This window comes from Castanea sativa, chromosome 11, assembly GCF_040712315.1.
Source record: "Castanea sativa cultivar Marrone di Chiusa Pesio chromosome 11, ASM4071231v1".
Lineage (NCBI taxonomy): Eukaryota > Viridiplantae > Streptophyta > Magnoliopsida > Fagales > Fagaceae > Castanea > Castanea sativa.
The window spans coordinates 45,850,163-45,871,033 of NC_134023.1; the positions used below are offsets into that span (position 1 = coordinate 45,850,163).

Genomic DNA, 20,871 nt, shown 5'->3' on the forward strand with positions numbered 1-20,871 from the left:
AACGTAAATGGACGTTTAAACATGTTTAGATGGAGCTATGGGGCGGGAAGTTAGATCCTAAGGAGTCATACCTGGATCTCCCCACTCGACTGGGCAGTGGGGGCCGTCGTGCCAGTTGCCTGAGGCGATGAGGTAGTCGTCCTTCATGCCTTTATTGGACTTAGGCAGACAAGAAATCAACCTAACTACGCTAGAGCGGGATTTGATGTAATAGCCTACCCTAGTAAGTTTATGGCACTCGTACATAAAGACGACGTCATGCTAGGTAAGGTTCAGACCCATCTGCTCGTTTAGAGCGTCAACGCTTCCTAAGACTCTAAAGACGTTAGGAGCACACTGGTCGGGGCACAACCGGTGGCTGCGGAGGTATTCCCTGGTCACGCTTCTCATAGGGAAGGTCATCCCACCTTCTATGAAGGCAATCATGAGAATGATAACCTCTCCCGTTTTCCTAGACCCAGCTACGGCCCCCGCCGAACAGTATCTTAAACTTACGTCGCTGGGAATGTGGTATTTGGCTCTAAAACCTTCCATCCTAGCGGCGGTGTCAACTAAACACTTAAATCTACCCATCAGAAAGGAACGAAAGATTAAGTTTTAAGGGACATAACGGTTAAAATGGGAGCCGAGGACAGGATTCGAGGAGAATGGGTTAAAGAAAAAGAATAGGAACTTACAAGTTTGAAGTTGTGCGAGTTTCCACGGATTTCTGCAGAGAAAAGGTGATTACTGATGTTTTGATGGGATTAGCCTCTGAAGAAATAAATGAAGGCGCAGGTTCCCAAAGCGTCACGACGTGCGGGAAGCGGCCTTGAAATTGCATTCGTCCCGCCCAAATTTTCAAGGGGTAACAAGGGCCGTTAGATGCTCATCTCACCGTCGAACGTGGGGGACAAGGTGTAACTTACGATAATAAATGCGCGCGTTTTTGAAATTAAAACCGCCAAGTGGCATCCTCTGGAACACGAAACGAACTCCACACGCGCAGTTATTTACAAAACGTGTGGGGTAAGTGCTTGTTGGATCAAAACCCTATTTTTCTCCTCGGATGTTGAAAAATATAATTTTGAGGGGCTATTGTAGGGAGTAAAAGGACCCCAGCGGGCATTTGGGCCTTTGGGCTCTAGCAAGGAGGGCTGATCTGTTCTTGAGCTAAGAATTTGTTAGTACTGCGAATCGGCCCATACGCCGAGGGTCCAAGGACACATCCGAGGGTCAGTTTCTCCTTGGACAGACCCAAGAGAACACGGAGATTCACTACGAAGGGCAAGGCAGAATTCCGGAAAGATTGTTGGTTAAGAGGGGGAAACCCTGAACCTTCTAGATACACCGGTGTTAGAAAAATATCATGAGCAAAGGCTGCCACCTCCACATTAAAAACTCTGCACCTACCTCCCTGGCCGCATTAATGGGGAAGTGACCCCTGAACAGTAGAACTGAAACTTCTGGTCACTATTCAAAGGCACTAAGAGAAGAAATATCTAGAGGGGAGGGAGTTTGAGCAACACGTGGATAAAGCATCAGGAAATGAAGTATTTAAGGGGGGTGAAGGCCAAAGGAAAAGGGGGGATCAGTCAGTAACCAAGAAAGAAATTAAGAATTGTAATCTTTAAGAAAAAAAGAGAAATAATACAGAAGTAGTCCTCGGCTCACGTCCGAGGAGGTCCATCTGCAATTATCATTCATTATTTACAAGTGTTTGCACACCATAGCTTGTTATCAAGTTCTCGGTACTTCTAATCTAGATTTCAAGTCCACACTCTACAAATTTCATTGTTTAAGGCTCATTGGGCCTGAGCTCATAATAGTCTTTGGGTCCAGGTGCAATTGTGCACTTACATATATATATATATATATATATATATATATATATATATATATCAATAATTAGCCATGTACAACATCAGCTCACTACGCTGTATTGGGTAATCTATATCGATATATATATATATATATATAAAAGCAGAGACCTCATATGGGAGAGCATGAGGTTCTGCCAAGTGGCACATTTGTTGAGCTTCTCTCATTTAGGCTTCCACCCCATCAAAGTTTAAATTTATGTAAAACTTCTAATTCATTGATTTTGTCAATGAAGTGAATACACATTAATTATCTGTAAATATCAAAGAAGTTAATTTTGTACCGTACCGGCCGGTACCGCCGGAATTTTCCGTATCGGTGCTTAGGCCGGTACATAAATGCTCTTGTTTCGTTTCGGCTTAAATACCGGCTGTACCAGAGCCGTTTCGGACATACCGGGATAAATACCGGGTTTCGGCCGGAAAATAAATACCGGGCAAAACAAAAAAAACTCAGAAAATCCCTCAAATTTCAAGATCCACCTCCTCACTCTTACCTTGGTTTTTCCTCCACTTCTTCGTATTTGTCTCTGTTACGCATTTCTTCTCCTTTTCGTTTGTTTCACCGGCCTCTGTTTCTAGTTTCTACAGCCCCTTCATCCTCTTAATTTTTTTCTCAACGTGTATCTATCTCTCTTTTTAGTTTTGGTACACTCCCTTGAAAGTAGAAAAGTAGTCAGACAAGAAGCATAAGTCAAGACTTCAAAGAAAAACGTGTGGAGGTGAAAAAAGGAATGAAAAAAAATAGATAAATAAACTTATAATGAGAGACTAATGGGCTACAACTGTAAGCAAAATGTGTGGTGGTGAAAAAAGAATGAAAAAAAAAAAATTCCTAATGAGTTAGACACTTAGACTTCCAATAGTTGACTGAGTGGGTGTAAGACTTGGAAATTATGGGTTAACGTAAATCAATTTTTTTAAAGGTTCAAATTTTCTTTTTTCTTTTTTGTCAGAAAAGTATTTTAATTTATCAATTCTATCAGTTAGTTTTTTAATATTTATGAGTTTTTAATATATCAATTATTAAAGGAGAGGGAGTAGTGAGTTAAGAAAAATAAAAGAGGGCTAAAAAAAAGATATTGACAAAGTAGAAGAGAAATGAGTAAAAAAAGAATATTAATATTTGTTTTAGTAACTTATTATAATTTTTAAAATAAAATTTTAAAAAATTTTAGCTATGACTCCACTATTGTAACATGCATTTTTTGTGTTTTGGTGAAGCTAAAATAGCTATATAACTATTTAGCTTCACTGCTGCTAATGCTCTAACTCCACCAAAAAATATAAAAGTTGTCAAAGTGATATATTGAGTTATTAGAAATATAACTTTGTATACTGTATAAAATAGTAAAAAATAGCAGTAAATCCGAAACGGTACACCGGTATTGACCGGTATCCGAAATTTATCGTACCCCTAGCTAAACCGGTACAACCTCCAATACGGTATTAACTTCCTTGGTAAATATGCACTAATTATATATATATATATATATATATATATATATATATATATATATAAAAGAAAGAAAAAACATCACGTAAGAGATCATGCGATTCTGTCATTTAGCGATTTGTAGGAATAATTTTTCATTTAGCTTTACACCTCAACTTCTTTACATATTTGGATTATAATAAAAATCTATTAATAGGATATCGCTATTTTTACTGAGTGTTTAACTTACCACTATCATACTTCAATAACATAAAACGTGACATCATAAATTTTAGATGATATTTCCATAAGTCAACTAAACATTTACATTTTTCTCAAAAAAAAAAAAAAAAAAAAAAAAAAACTAAACTAAACATTTACATGAAATTACAAATTTTTTATGCTAACTCCAAGCCAATGTAGAAACAAAAATTGTGATTAAAATTTCAGCAAATAATAAATGATTAAAAAAACAATCAACTTATTACACCACATTTTTTTTAAAGATATTACACCACATCACAACTAATTTCTAATTTATGTAACTTTTTCTCTATAGTTTAAATTCTCCATCCCCTTAATTTTGTATTACATCATTAATTTAACAAAAATCTTTCATATTATTGCAACATTACTTCATGTTATTACTTTAAAATATTTTGGATATTCTATATAATTTTTTCACATAATAGCTTAAAGCACAATCCGCGCATCGCGCGGGACCATGACTAGTATAATAAGAATTGGAAGTATTGAATATAGCTTAATTGCAAACTTTTTGTGAAGGCTTAAAATTCAACTTATATTTATGGGATAATTATGTTCCACAAAAGGCACATACGACCAATAGAAGAACGGGATCCAACATTCTCTAAGTTAGATGTCAATGATCTTTATGTCAAATAATACGTTTGCATATTATAACAAAAACATTCAAGTTTCGAATACTCCTTCCCTACTTAATTGCATTAAGAATATAAAACTAAAATAAAAAGCAACTTATATAGTAATTTATGCGATGATTATAACGTACATATGCTTAATTGCTGTTCTTGTTCAGATGCTGCTGTGATTATATAGCATTCTCAATTATACATGCTCATTGTTTAAACTTGTGGAAAGTGAGTAAGACTTTATCTCCGCTGCCCCAAGCCATGTGGTTTTCATTTTTCTGATACAATCGCTAATTGGCCTCATCTAAGTGGAGTTACAAAGCAAAAGTATATCTCCATTTGATAGAGACCCCATAAGTATATGGACTTTCTTCGGGGCAATCTATATTAATAGCCTGGGACTCGCAAAAGAAGGAACTCCAAGCCCGTAGCCCAAGTTACTCTAGAAATCTCAACCATGTCATTCTCATCTCTGGAGTTCTTTCTTTAGCCTCCCTAGCATCAACTTTACTTTACCCCACACTTGCTTATGTGGTGATCCCTTATAATATGGGCCATCTTTCCTACAATGTTTGCATATATACTAAATACACAATGTCTAAATGGCTTTACCAAGGAATTGTGAGTGCAAACTTTTTCTATGGCCTTCAATTTTCAAAAGAAAAGTAAATTAAGTGTACTTGTTTCTGGTCACACTCATGGTTTGTGTCCAACAGTGGAATTTCTAGCAAAACCAAGTGGACCCTGTGCTAACTAAGTTGCAATTTGTGTTGGTTTTATTGTGTGTCAATTTCTTTGTAATTTACGCTTTATCCTTTGTATTTGTGGGCTTGTAATTGGGTTGGGTTTATGAGTCCAAGTTATTGCTACTGAAGATGCAACGCACCCACGAGAGATGGAGTTTGGCACCCGCAAGTTTTGGCACGTGTCAAGATTTTGCAGTTGAGACTTGAGACTAAATTTGCGAGACAGACTCGTGGGTCTCTGTTATAGATAGATCACCTTTTGTCCCAACCCTTCACACTATAAATATATACGCATCATTCCCCTCGATTTTAAGTGTGAAGCACCCATCTGAGAGTTGAGAGAATTGAATCCATGGTTGTGAGACACAAACACCATTCATTATCTGTACTCTTCCCTCTCTCCATAGCCATATATTTGAGAGGAGATTAGATACTACACACCCATCACTACCTGAGTGTTGTGAGTGTTGTTTGGACCCTTAGAACTATTGGAGTTCGCCAATTTCAATTATAGAGTTAGACCTTTTTGAATATATATCACTGTCAGTTCTTTAAAATCTTCCCCTCTCTATCCGTGTGTATGAAAATACTTAATATTTTTTTTTAAATAAAAATAAAAAGAGGCTTGAAAGTGCAATTAGTACTTGGTAACAAATTTGATGCCTAAGTTAGAGAAATGGCTCAACATAGCTAGTTGTGAGCAAGAACTTGTAGTGTATTCTGTATTGCAACTATCTCATTTTAATGGATTGTTTTGGCAGCTGGTTGTTAGGAGATCTTTATGCCTGATACTCAGGTTTTCCTCTTCAATAACATGTCTAATGTTATCTTGGATTTGCTTTTCTTTACCTACCGCTTTATTGCATTTTAATTGCTTATTTAGCTTATCCATGCAATGCTTGTTTGTCATGCTTAGTTAATTGAGTAATACTTAGACAGTTACACTTGGCTTTAATTGTTAATTTAGCTTAAAATAGAATTAGTTGTAAAATTTGAAGTTTGGGGTCTAGATCATTGCCTAGCTTAATTAGGTAATTTCCTCACCCTAAATTCCTTATATTGCAAAGATGGCCTTCTGGTCAAAACATATTTCCCCTTTATTGTTGAAACATTGTAAAATAACTATTACCAGAATGCAAGAATCCATTCAAGTTTTAGCAAAGATGTCAAGGGTAATTCCGATTGTTTATCTTCTTAAGGACTCACCTAGAAACAAGGTCCTATCTGAGATTTGGAGAACTTTGTTTTGGACATTCTCATCTTGTTTGCTTAAATTGAGTTGCAACTGAGAATTAGGATGACAATAATTAACATATAACACAAATAGTTTGGTCTATACTCTATAGTTTGCTGTGGGCTCACCCCTCATGTAAGAGCCCAAATGCTCTGGGACTACCTAACAATTTCCAATCAGTTAAATAGAGACTAATTAAGTTATGAAGTGACTAAAGAAAGTTAGAAGCTAGCAATATGAAAACTGAATATGGAAGTCAATGAAACCTACTGTCTGTTTCATATGCACATTGCATTTCCATGAAATCTCTTGTCCCTCTTGTGAGGTCTTGAATCACCAAGACGTTGAAAAATATGTAAACTTTCAAGATGCTTAACAACATCCTTCATAGGACGGTTCATGGGAAAAAAATTCAATGCAACACATCCCCAACTCTGTAAACAGTATTCTTGGAGGCTTTTGTGGACAAGAGAACATTGGGGTTTGTATTCCGTCTTGGCCCAAACGTCCATTTGACGGTTTATATACTTGGTCAAGTTTTTCCAGTTTCTCCAGTCACTAGTTCTTTTGCCTATTAGTCCTAGGAGAATGACACCAAATGAAAAACTTTGCAGAATGTCACCAAAATGAACTGAATGGCCAATAGTGGACTGAATGCGCTGAAAAGAGCCGACTAAACCGAACTGGACCAAAATACTTTGCTAATGTAGCTCAATAGGAGCGTAAGAACAATAAATACAAGCTTTCACCTTTTAGATATTATATATATAACAATATATCAAAGTTCAAGTCCAATCATCTTTAAAATGTAATGCAGTGAGGGGGTGTGCATTGTACTTTTTGGTAACTTTGTTCAGTGTAACTTTCCAATGCTGAGGTTATTAAGATCTTATAACAAGTGAGTTTAGTTCACGAATGAAACTTCATAGTTAGGTTTAACTAAGAGGAACATGCTAGCTTTAAGTGAAGACAAACTAAGTTGCATAATTTGGTGGCTTTTTCATCTCAGTGTACAACCATTAACTTTTAGAATTCAACTGAGCTTAAAAAATCCTAATGTAAATATGAGAAGTCTCAATCGATTACTTTTTTAATCCTAATATAAATATGAAAAGTCTCAATCGATCATTTTTTTTATTGATGAGTTACACATGCATCCTATGACTCTTCAACCCATGACTTCACTTTCAGTCCATTATTATAGGAGAAAAAAGTGCCAATTGGGCTATAACTCATTGGCTAATCGTTAATATTAACTTGCCAATTGATCAGTTTCTATTAACTTGACAATTGATTATTTATTCTATTGCAGCTAAGCTATTAATTTGTTGAGCTATGAATAAATGCAAATAAATTACTCTCAAGTGTTGTAAAACAAAGGTGCATCTGTTTTGTTGCACATAAAATTGAGTATAGACAATACAAAGCAAGGAAAACTGCATTGTTTGCGCAGAATTTCAAGATATGCCATGCTACGACTAACAAATCAAGCATCAACCTCTGCTTTGATCTTTCTTTTTAACTCCTCCTTGTACTCATTAAATGTTCCAGGGAATGTGCTTACAGTATTATTTTCCACAACCCAAATTTCACTCCTCTTCATCCTCAGAGACACGTGAGATAAGCCTAGAATCATGACTGACCAAGATAACTCCACCAGTAAACTCATCGAGTGCATCAGCCAGCGCATCAATGCTCTGCATATCTAAATGATTTGTGGGCTCATCCAATAGCAATATATGTGGCTTTGACATGGAAATTGAAGAGAAGACAACACGTGCTTTCTGCCCTCCAGACAATTTTGCTATTGGAGTATGGTGATTATGGCCGGGGAGTCCAAATTTTCCAAGCTTTGCACGAACAGCCTCTTGTTTGCTAAGCCCCTTTTGATCTGGATGAAGACGAAGAAGGTACTGAACTGGTGTTTCCTCCATTATTAGTAGGTCCACAAAATGTCCCAATCCTCAACTTCTGACTCCTCCTTACTTCACCATTTGTAGCAACCAAATCACCAGCAAGAAGATTCAGTAGAGTAGTTTTTCCTGCTCCATTGGGCCCAACAATAGCTACACGTGTTCCCATATCAATACCCACATCAACATTTGAGAGCTTGAAATCCTGTGTGTTCGGGTAACAAAAGCTGACTTCAATTAGCTGCAAGAGTGGCGGTGTGAGCTCAGTTGGTTCAGGGAAGTGGAACTCCACACTTTAATCTTTCCACTTCTTTGGGGCCTCTGGCAGAGGCTCATCCTCATCAACCTTGCCCTTTTTCTTGTTCTTCTTCTTTTGCAGCATTATGCTTAGCCTGTTCTTTCACTTTCTGCTGCTGATCCTGATTCCCCGATCTCTTGGCTGCTTTATCTTTTCTCACATAATCTTCATACTTCTTGCTCATCTCTTTGCGACGCTGCTCATATCCAGTTTCAAAATCGTCAAAATTTCCACGGTAGAAATGAAGCTTAAGATCATGGAGATGAATGATCTCATTGCAGACAGTGTTAAGGAAATCTCGGTCATGTGAGACAACAACAAGAGTTTTCTTCCACCGACACAAGTACTCCTCCAACCAAAGAACAGCCCTAAGGTCAAGATGGTTTGTGGGTTCATCCAATAACAGAAGAGTAGGTTGCACAAAAAGCGCCATAGCCAGTGATATTCTCATCCTCCAACCTCCACTAAATGACCGGGTTGGACGACCCTGCATTTCCTCGGTGAAACCCATCCCAGCAAGAATCTTTGATGCCTGAGCCTCAGCTGCATCTGACCCCAAGATCCGCAATTTTTCATACAATTCAGCAAGCTTCTCTCCCACATCATCCCCATTGCAATCATCAATTTCATCCTCACCCACAGCAGAAGAAAATGAATTTTGCAAAAATTCAACCTCTTTTCGGAGCCTGGCCAGCTCTTCATTAGCTGAAACAACTGCTTCAAGAGCAGTTCTATCATCACCAACCACCTTTTGTTCAACCAAAAGCAAATCAATATTCTTAGGTACTGGAATCTTCCTCCAAGCAAGAAGCTTTAACAACGTAGATTTTCCCATTCCATTGGTTCCAACAAAACCATACCTTTTCCCATGAGATATCTTAACTGAGGTATTCTTTAAGAGTTCTTTTCCCCGAACTGAAACAGAGAGATCATCTATAATTACATCTTTAACGTTGGCATTAGCTTCATCATCTCCATCAAGAACTGAAGACCGTCTATTGTTAACAACAGTAAAAGCATCATGGTCATACTTAAGGGCCTCCTGTTTTGCCTGCTCCACTGCATAGGCAGCAAGCGTGTCCTTTTTTTCTCTTTTCTTCAATTGTTTATCACTTATGGACATTTCAAGTGGCTTAAATTCACTCCTCCTCTGTCGAATGGATTGCTTCTGGACATCAGGCAGTTCTTCTTCAGAGGCATAATTATCATCATCATCATCATCATCAGATGGAGGGAGATCAATGTCATAGGTGTAAGATGACACTTTTGGTGCAACTTTTGTCTTAGATTTTCTAGAAGAAGCAAGTGACGAAGAGGAAGAACCCTTTTTAGGTTTATTAGGTTTCTGGTCCATACTTGCGATCGTCTCCAAGACTGAAAGCTTCTCTTGCTTACCCTCTTTTGAAATGTCTTTGCCACACACCATAGTTTTCGAGGTTGCACCAATGTCCTCTGGCTTCTTCTTTTCAATTGCAACAACTGGTGAGAAGTGAAAGTTCAAAAAACATGTAAAACACCTTTGAACGTGTAGACTCCCAAACAACAAATTACCAATTCAAGCTTATAGACAAACAATGTATATGTGGAAAATGTAAATAAGCTAAAACATAATTGATAACATAATCTAAACCAAATAAAATCACATCCACAGCAGAAATTAAATGGCAAAGATTAAGGGAAGAGAGATGCAAACACGAGGACAACACAACGATGTGTTATCGAAAAGGAAACCGAAATCCTTTACGTAAAACCTCTCCACCGCCTTGCAAGTGTTCAATAATCCACTAAAGAATGTAGTTAGGATATATGGACAACAGAAGGCCCTCAAAGCCTAATTTACATAGTGTACCTAAGCCGTCTAAGCTCCTACTTCAACGAGATTGTGCTGAACCTATTTCTTCTTTAGCTTACCGGATTCCGCTATAGCCCATAGCATCTACTAACATGAAATTAGTCCCTTCCTAACTGCTTCCTGACTACTTCCCAAAGCACCAAACAGCCTTCTCACAGATATGGGTATGGTGAGAAAATGTTTTGGCAATGGACCTCTCAAGAATGTAACAATGGAGAAGAAGAGAGTAGAGGAATTTGAAAAGGCTCTAAGTGAAGATTGTGGATGAGTCAATCTTGTTTTTCTCTAGGGTTTCTCTCTCAAAATTCTCTCTGAAAGCTCTCTACATTTCATGGGTATAAGGGGTATTTATACTGGAGTGAGAAATGAATGCGAAGAGTCATATTTTTCCAAACAGGGCTAGCTGGCGACTTGGCCTCACGACTTGACTGAGTCGCAAGTTCAAGCCGCGAGCAAACAGAATGGCCAGACTGGACTTTTTGTCCTGTAGTGCTCCAGTTGGCGTGACTATTCAACTTCTCAGCATGCTTCGCTCGTGTGCATCATCTGGCGGCTTGCAAGCCGCGACCCACCCGCAAGATCCAGCCGCGAGTCCCTGCTTTACTGCACATTTTTAAGCATTTCTTCACACTCTCTCACACTCTACCCTTATATGAATCCCACCTAAATACATGATTTCTAAGTGCTGAACTACAAGAAAATTGGCACGAAATAAAGCCAACACAATGGTTGATAAATTTCAACCTTACAATCTCCCCATTTGGCTGTTCCGTGACAAAACCCTAAAACAAACTCTAAACTTAACATGTGAGTTGGGAATAGTTGAACAAAACTCACTCACACCTAACTCTAGAATCTATGTATCTCTTAATGATAAGGAAAAGTGTCTCTTAAAATACAACAACATAATATGATCATTGCATATAGAAAAACTTGTAATGCATATGAGACAAGCACAATGCGATTAAGCACAATGGAGTAAAGTAATAAACCAAAGCTTGACCATACAAGCAATCACTACAGAATAGTGACCACAATGCTCATTCACACTTGGAATGAGCATCCGGACATGCAAGCTATTAAGCTTAAATGCAAAGAATCATTTGCATGTCCAACACTTAACTAATGCACAATACAAGAAGTATATGCATTTAGGAACAAGATCCTACAGGGGCACAAGAGTGATGTACTAAAAGCAGTGCATAGCAAAACATCAAGTACATAAGCTACAAAGCATAGGTACTAAACATAAAGGCTGTCTAAGCATGGTACAAACCATAAACGCCTACAGAACAAACCCTAAAAGCTTACAAAAGCAACATAGGTACAGATATGATGTACTAAAAAAATGCACAATATAAACTAAAAGTGCTTAAAGTTTCTTCCCCTCAAAATGATGAGAAGCTGTGATGCACTTGGAACATATATACTTGTAACCTGAAACACTTGCACAAAACACATTAGACCCTCAAGGTAAAGCAAGTAATAAAAGGTTAAGTGTAATGTAACAAGTAAAAAGCGATCAAGTAAACATGTTGTGAAACATATGAGCAACTTGATCAAACACATAACAGTCATATGAAAATGACTACAATGATCACATAGCAAAGCAAATGATCATCCGAACATGCAATCAATGAAGCACAATAGCATAAGGAAGTATGCATGTCCAATACACAAACAAAGCGTAGATAATAAACATAACTCAAAGCACCATAAAGCAAACAAGAAAACAAACATAAAGAAACACAAACAAAAAAAAAAAAAGTTTTCTTATAAACACAATGTCTTCTCCCCCTTAGTATATGCATCTCCCCTATGGAAAAACTCTCCCCCTACAAATGTGCACAGGAGTCATATAGAAATGACAAAAACTCTCAAGTAGAATTAAAAGGTGATAAATTTTTTCAACTTGAGTAATTTAAGTACACCATGCATCGTAACATATTCATTGATCCATATTAAGAATTTCAAGGGCAGCTAACATGATTAAGACAACATAGAATGATGGATATGTGACATTAGTTTCAAAAGAAACAATAGAGATATAGCAACAAAACATAGAATTTACTTATAAATTGAAACATACTTGAAAACTATTACAGTCATAAGTAAAAGGGCTTTCATACCCTCACACTTGTTATTTCAATCCACTTTCAAGTGTTAAAATATGGACATTTCCACATCAATAGTAGATGTAAATGAGTATAAAATGATATTTTCCCTTCATAAAATAGGAAATGGTCGAGGGACACGGCACTGGAAAGAAATGGATTGAAAAGAAAATAATATAAAATAATCAGATCATTGTATTGCAAACAAAAAATAAGTGTGGCACCTATTATACAGGTTTTTAGAATGAAATATGCAATGAGCTGTATACAATGTGATCTCTTCTCCTATTCTAATTAAGTTATAACCTGTATGAAGCTCTATAGAAAGGAAAAGACCTATGATTTGTAGCAAAGTGTTGTGTTTTAACAAGGACATGGCTATTCAACAAGGCAAGTCCTAAAACTAAACATAAGGATCCACGCTCATAACTATTTTCATTAGTGGATTACAAACACATCTGCTTAATGCTGAACCCCTGACACGACCTAATTACCTACACTCCAAATTGTTCTTACAAGGGAATGATAGTCCATTTGATACAAAATTATGATTAGGACTTAGGCAAAAATGGCCAAATACCACCTTTTTCTGAAATTTGTAGCAAAAAAACACTGTTTCAAAACTTACTAGTGATCTACCACTTTTCTGATACTTGAGCTCTACAAACTCGAGTTCCAAATGGTACTCGAGCTCTAAAAACTCGAGTTCCCCCTAGTTCTGCCACCGTGGCACCATCTGACATGGCATTTGGGCAATAAAAAAATCCACTTGGTACTCGAGTTTTTTGGACACGAGTACTGTGCTAGTCTGGTACCCGAGTCTATTAAACTCAAGTATGGCCCCTATTTTTACCGAATCTCCCTCTCTGCCACTCAGTCTTACTCTTTCATCACTCACTTTCTCAATCTCCCTCTCACCCTCTCAATCTCGCTATCATCTCACTCTCACTCTTCCACACGCTCTCGATCTCTCTCTCTCTGTCTTGCTCTTGCTCTCTCTCTCCCTCTCGCTCTTAGTCTCCTTCTTAGTCTCGCTCTCGCTCTGTACTCTCCCTCTTGCTCACGCTCTGTACTCTCATTCTCGGTCTACATCTTCAGTTTGGAATGACAAGGTATGGTTTCACACCTCAATATTTGTTTGAGCATTGGGAGGTTAGGGTTATTTGTGGGTATATTTTGGTATTTGTGGGTATTTGCAACATAGTTTTTGATTTTTTTTTTAATGAACATTTTCGTGTGTTATTGGAGCAATCAGTCATTGTAGGACATAGTTAGCATTCTCATTGAGGCCATATTTGATTTGTGAGACTGAGTAGGTTGCTTAGAATATATGCGGCAGATCCATATTAGTGTGTAGAGGATCCATAGTTGAGCCTAAATTTTTTTGGGGCTTGATGTTGTTGAATATTTAGTAGGATGTTTGGACTATTAAAGTGAGGGTTGATTTTAATAATGTAGAGAGACTTTCATTTTAGAAATTTCTTCCATCTGAAACTTGTGGCTTTCTCATTTATTTATTTAGGGGTGAAAATGTTTTATCTTGTATGCTGATGTATTTTATTTCTATTAACTGAATATGCAATAATCTACTTAACATTCTAAAGTTTAATTGATTTTTTTATATGAAATTAGTGAAGGCTACATTAGATATATATTATTTCCATTTTCAGTCAAATATGTTTATAATTAAAAATAAATAAATAAATAAAGAAGAAGAAGAAGAAGAAGAAGAAAGTTTATGTATTTGAAGTGAATTTTCCCCTGATTGCTGTTGTCACCAAATGCATGATAACCCTTGATGTTCAAGTAAAAGATGTGTGTTTGGATTGCATAATACCTATTAAAAGATGCATAATACTTTCAACTTCTAATTGTGAAATGCCATACCAATTTCAAAGATCATGCTTGTAGTTTAGACACCGTGCCCATTGTAATGCCATGACTCTATTTACCTACCAGGCATAAACACATCCAAAACAAATGGCTTCACTTTACCCTAATGCAATTCTCTTTCTTTTAAATTTGCCAATAAACTATAACACAAATAACACTTTTTTCTTCGTCTAGTAGATCATTGAATTTGCTTGTAAGGTATATAGTCACTCTCTCTTGAATGAAATTCAAGCTTATAAAAGAAATTTATTAAAGAAAAAGAAAGAAAAAGTAGGAACTCAATTATGTAAATTTTCCTCATGTGTCATGCTCCTTAAAAAAAGAATTAGAATGTTTATGCTTTGCATTTGACCTAATCGGCCAGTAGTCACTTAATGGGCCATTAATTTGAATGTTTATGTTTTTTTCCTTGCTTGTGGTAGGTTCAGTTCATAGTTCATAGTTCATACTCTTAATTTTTGAATTTGATCCCTATCAATTTGAATTGATTTTATGAAACAGTGTCTTCCCAAGTCTCCTTTAAGGTAGAATTTCTCATTTCTTATATTAGTATAAGCTTTGTTGAGTTACTATGGAAATTATTATATTCAAATAATGGGTATAAGATCTAGTTGAGTGTGCATGAGTTCATGGTTGATTGAGTTATTATGGAAATTATTATACTTAAATTTCAAGTTGTCCTTTTGTTAGATCATTATGGAAAGCATGCCAATACGTATGTGAGGCTGAGATGATTTTTTGCTGAGTTTGGTTTTGTGAGCTATTGTGCCTGTGATGCTTGAGTTGCTGCGTTGAGACTTCAGTGGCTTGAGCTTATTGCTACTATTACCTGAATGTAATTGACTAAGTGGCTACTGTGTACTTGATTGTGTTAGGGTATTAGTCATTGTAATTGTCACACATTGCTAGCATCAAGTACCAGTTGAGTACTAATTTGCCCAGTAGGTTGTATTAAGCATGTGATTGAGTAATTAAGCACTGTAACAAATTTTTGTAACTAATGAAATTACATGTTAGGTTCAATATGTTAGCTTCGAGTGAAACAATGTCGATAATTATATATGCAAATCATTAATATATTTTAAATGCAATGATGGAAATCCATTGCAATAAAAAAAAATGCATATTGTTAATTTCTTAGATTATTGAAAAGAATAGATTGTTTCACGTAATTATTGCCAAAAAATTGTTCAAATTAAATACCTTTTTACAAGTTGGCATAACCTTCAATGTTTATAAACCTTATTTGGATCAAGAGAACAATGGACATCATTTGTTGGAGGAATAATACTTAAAAATGAATATTTTTATTTTTTACGCATTGGACATAAATGAGTAAGTAAAATATCTTAGAAATTTTCAATTTTATGGTTTTTATTAATTAAATAACATTTTGAAATCTTTTGCAAATTCCATCAATCACCATTACAGCCAAAATATAAAACCCACACCTTGTGAATTTCATTTGTACAATACAATTTGTTTACTAATTGAAACAAAATATACTCGCATTTTCAAAAAAAGAAGATCTTACCTTAATCAACTTAATCTTTCTCTTTGCAATTTTACAGTAACGAAGGACTTTCATTTAGATGAGGACTGTTCTCAAAGTTGTGGCCAACTCAAGGGCAAAAAATGAAGAAGGCTTGAAAGGCCTCCCATACAGATTGATACTCGAGTTTCACGGACTCAAGTATCAATCTGCATGATTTTGCTTTCCACTCAAGAATGGGACCATTCATACAGATTGATACTCGAGTTTCATGGACTCGAGTATCAATCAACATGATTTTTGCACTTTTAGTCACATACAGATTGATACTCGAGTTTAATGGACTCGGGTACCAGACTAATACAGTACTCGAGTCTAAGAAACTCAAGTACCAAGTGGATTTTTTTATTACCCGAATGCCATGTCAGATAGTGCCATGGTGGCAAAACTAGGCAAAACTCGAGTTTGTAGAGCTCAAGTACCATTTGGAACTCGAGTTTGTAGAGCTCGAGTACCAAAAAAGTGATAGATCACTAATAAGTTCCGAAACAATGTTTCTTTGCTACAAATTTCGGAAAAAGGTGGTATTTGACCATTTTTGCCTTAGAACTTATATATGTATTGATGATTTTGGAATAACTGTCTATCTGTCATGAATTTCCCAGAAGGTGCCAAACACATGGAAATAATTGTCCCTCTTTAGGCATCTTCCACACAAACATTTAAAAAAAAATTCCCTAAAAATAATAGAAAAACACATCATTTGTCTCATACTAATGATAATCCAAATTCCATAAGAACTTAAAAGTAATACAAAACACATCTTTTGTCTCATTATTGAGTAGAATCCTTCATAGAAATTCAAGCATGCCATCATTGAGTCATTAACTCTGCTTCTCTGAAACTTACTTCTACATGCTAGTACACATAACAACAAGAGAAGTGGCAAACATTCAAAAAACACCGTCCATATACTACAAGCAATAACAAAATAACATTTTTTTCCCTTCTGCATAGAAATTTCAAATATGCACCAAACAATGTTAGGATCACAACTTTTTGTGAGTAGTGGAGGTGTCAAAAGTTGTGTAGAAAAGTTATGGTTATAGCATTTTTATTTTTCACCGTATGCACTAACAAGTAGCAATAACTGGTGCAACTTCTTTTTTTTAATACACTCTAGTGCATCCTTTTGAACTCATATCCTCACCCTCCACATTGCATGAGTAAGTACCATTTCAATCAAAGCTCATTGAAAACTAAAATTTATAATGTTGAACCAAAATATAAACTCATGTTCTAATTCTTTCAAATTTGTTTAACAATAAGTCAATAACTAAAAAAAGAAAAAGAAAAAGAAAGGATAATACATAGTAATCCCACAAATTCAAAGTGGCTTCAAATTAAAACTTGGGTTCCTAATTGTTGCAACTAAAACCCCATGATTCCAAAGATGTCACTATTCCCCCCTCCATTAGTCTCAGTTAATTTAGACAAACGGAAAGTACATAAACTGCATGTGATAGTCATAGCAAACTTTATTTATATTTTGATAAAAATTAATTTTTAATTCAAGAATTAAGAGATAGGGAGTTTGTGTAGTTCCTAACCATACTCAAGCGTGGGGTCTGGATGACTCTTTGCAGATTTTAGAGGTGGGGCCGAATTTGTTTCAATTCAAGTTTCAATTTGAATTCAAGTTGGATAGGGTTCTGAGAGGCGGTCCTTGGTCATTTGATAATCAGCTCCTTATGTTACAGTGATGGAAAAAAGGAACGAACGTAGGAAATATTTGAATGGAGAAAGCATCACTTTGGGTTCAAATATGGGGGGCCTCGTTTGATAGGATTTCTCCTTAGGTCGCGAAGGAAGTTGGAAGCAAATTGGGAGAGGTCGAGGAAATAGAAAGGAGAAAAAGGAAGGATGATATTAAATTTTTTATGTGAGTGCGAGTAGCTCTGCCAATAATGAAGCCCTTGAGACGAGGTGGGTTCGTTGTTGGGTCTGAGAACGAGCGTGATTGGGTGTCTTTTAAATATGAAAGGCTTCCTATATTCTACCATTTTTGTGGAATTTTAGGTCACGACTTAAAACACTATGCAGCGCATTATGCAGTGGAGAAAAATGGTGAAATTATGGAATATCAATACGGAGATTTTCTTAAGGCAGTAGGGGGTCGAGCAAGGGCTGTGCCAAACCAATATGCTAGTCCCAAATCCAATTTGGAGGAGGGTATGGGTAATGATATAAATCCGGTGGTGGCTGAATCACTGAAGACGGCGGCAGAGATGATGAAAGTTCTAGAAATTCCGAGGACAGTGGATGAGGGTGAATCCGTGATTCTAGGTGAGATAATTTCGCACAAAGATCAAATTCTACCTAACATGGAGGACAAGGATTCTAGTGAAGCAAGGATAGGGCCGGATATCATGTTAACAGATAAGGTGGAATTTGCGTTGCGTTGACGAGGGAAGAATAAGTGGTATGATAGATGTAGCTGATAGTCACATGATTATTAATAATCATAAGAATGCCAAGACTTTGGAGGCTCATGGGACATCATCTATTCAGCCCAAGACCACGTGGACTAGGAAACAGAATGGACTTTGGGCTTGGTGGTCTAACTAAAGCCATTGCAATTCCAAGATTGGGTAAACGTGAATTGAGAGATGAGAATGTTGTGCTGCATGAAGAACAGAAGAATAAAAGAAGTAAAATAGATGAGGAGGAAGTAAGCTCTGTTGATATATCGGCGGGGTGGACAGCCACCCTTGCCGGGAGCAATGAGGCTACTTAGTTAGAACTATCAAGAGCTTGGGAACCCTTGGACAGGTCGAAGTCTTCGCAAGATTGTGAGGGAAAAAGATCCCATGGTTTGCTTTCTTATGGAAACTAGACTAGACAAGGATGGTTTTGAAAATTTATATAGCAATTTACCTTTTCAGAACAAGGTTATTGTTAAACATCCTAATGGAGGTGGTGGGTTAGCTTTTTTGTGGAAAAATTCTATTAATTTGGAGATCATTAATTATACTGTAAACCACATATTAGCTCTTATAACGAAGGAGGATGGTTTTAAATGGCATCTAACTGGGTTTTATGGGTGGCCGAAGGCAAAGCAAAAGCAAAAATCATGGTAGTTGTTACAATATTTGAAGATATTTGTAGGGGGTCTGTGGATGGTCAATTGGAGATTTTAATGCATTCTTACATGCATCGGAGAAACAAAGCACAAGGCCACCTCAATATGCACAGGTTGAAGCTTTTAGGGATGCATTGGATTCTTATCATCTTCAAGATCTTGGCTACAGGGGATATCTGTTTACTTAGAACAATAAGAGACCGGGTGAAGCAAATACAAAAATTAGATTGGATAGAGGAGTTGCAAATGAGGAGTGGAGAGTGAGATTTCACATGAGCACAATTACTCATTTATCGACACATGTGTCAGATCACTTACCAATTATGTTGCAAGTTCAATCTTTTCAATAGCAAAGGCAGCGGCGTAGGAGGTCTTTTAAATTTGAGGAAGCATGGTTGCTCTCTAATGAGTGTGAAGAAACTATAAAGGAGGCGTGGGGAAGGTCTGTGGATGGATCATACGGGCTGCTATCTCTTAAAAATAAAATTCATGCATGTGAGTTGGAATTAGTTAGTTGGGGTTTGGCCAACCTGATGAGGCAGCCATAAAGGAGCTCCAAAAATGGTTGGACAAGGTAATTGAAGCCAAAGTTAGTGAAGAAAGTAGAACTAAATTACTGGATGTGAGCAAAAAATTGGATGATCTTTTACAAAAACAAGAAGTTTACTAGGCATAAAGGTCTAGAATTTCATGGATGAAGCATGGGGATAGGAATACGAAGTTTTTTCACTCTAAAGCAACACAAAGGAGGAAGAAAAATCATATAAGTGGCATATAAAATTCACATGGGCAGTGGGTGGATGAGGTAAATGAGGTGGTTGAAGTAGCTTCAGCTTATTTTAATAATCTTTTTACTATAGGTGTAGCTGATCAAATGGAGGAATTTCTGAATATAGCTCCTAATCAGGTGACTGATAACATGCAGGAAGTCTTGTCATGTGAGTTTATTGCAGAGGAAGTTAAGGTAGCTCTATTCCAAATGGGACCTACAAAAGCTCTAGGATCTGATGGTATGAATGCTCTATTTTGTCAAAAATTTTGGCACATAGTGGGTGATGATGTAGTTTCTGCTATTTTGGACTTTTTAAATAATGGAAAATGCTACCTGAGATAAATCACGCAAACATTGTCCTTATTCCTAAAGTGAAAAATCCACAGAAAATGTCTGAGTTTAGACCTATTAGTATATGCAATGTTATTTATAAAATTATTTCCAAAGTGCTGGCTAGCAGATTGAAATAGGTTCTTCCAGAAATTATTTCCCCTACCCAAAGTGCTTTTGTTCCGGGCAAATTGATCACAGATAATGTTTTGGTGGTGTATGAGGCCATACATACCATGCCTGTGAGGAAGAAAGGCAAGAAATGGACTATGGCATTGAAGTTGGATATTAGTAAGGCGTATGACAGGGTTGAATGGCCATTCCTACAAAATATTATGGAAAAGATGGGTTTTCCAGCAAGGTGGATAGAAAGAGTGATGAGCTATATCACTACTCCATCTTTTTCTATTATGGTGAACGGACAACCTTATGGCATGATACATCCATCTAGGGGAATACGTCAAGGAGATCTTTTGTCACCTTATCTGTTTCTTTTATGTGCAGAAGGCTTCACTGCTCTGTTGACTAAAGCTGAAATGGAAGGGCAGATTAGAGGGGTATCAATATGTAGAGGAGCTCCCAGAGTTACTAATTTATTATTTGCAGATGATTCTTTGTTGTTTTGTCAAGCTACGCAAAAGCAAGGGGAAGTGGTAGCAAAAATTCTTCAAACCTATGAAAGAGCTTCAGGCCAAAGTATTAATTTGGAGAAGTCTTCAGCTTTCATCAGTAGCAATACTATAGATATTCAGAAACAACAGATGCTGCAGATTTTGGGAGTCAAGGAAGTGGTGAAGTTTGAATCCTATTTAGGGCTGCCATCTTTGATAGGAAGGGCTAAATATCATACTTTTACTTATTTGAAAGATAGAGTATGGAAAAAGCTGCAAGGATGGAA

The 20,871-nt window shown here is 36.6% G+C and overlaps 1 pseudogene; it reads right to left on the bottom strand.

Annotated features, from left to right (window-relative positions):
• Positions 1-7,653: 7,653 nt before the first annotated feature.
• LOC142616584 (ABC transporter F family member 4-like) lies at positions 7,654-11,293 on the bottom strand (annotated as a pseudogene).
• Between the last annotated feature and the right edge of the window lie 9,578 nt (positions 11,294-20,871).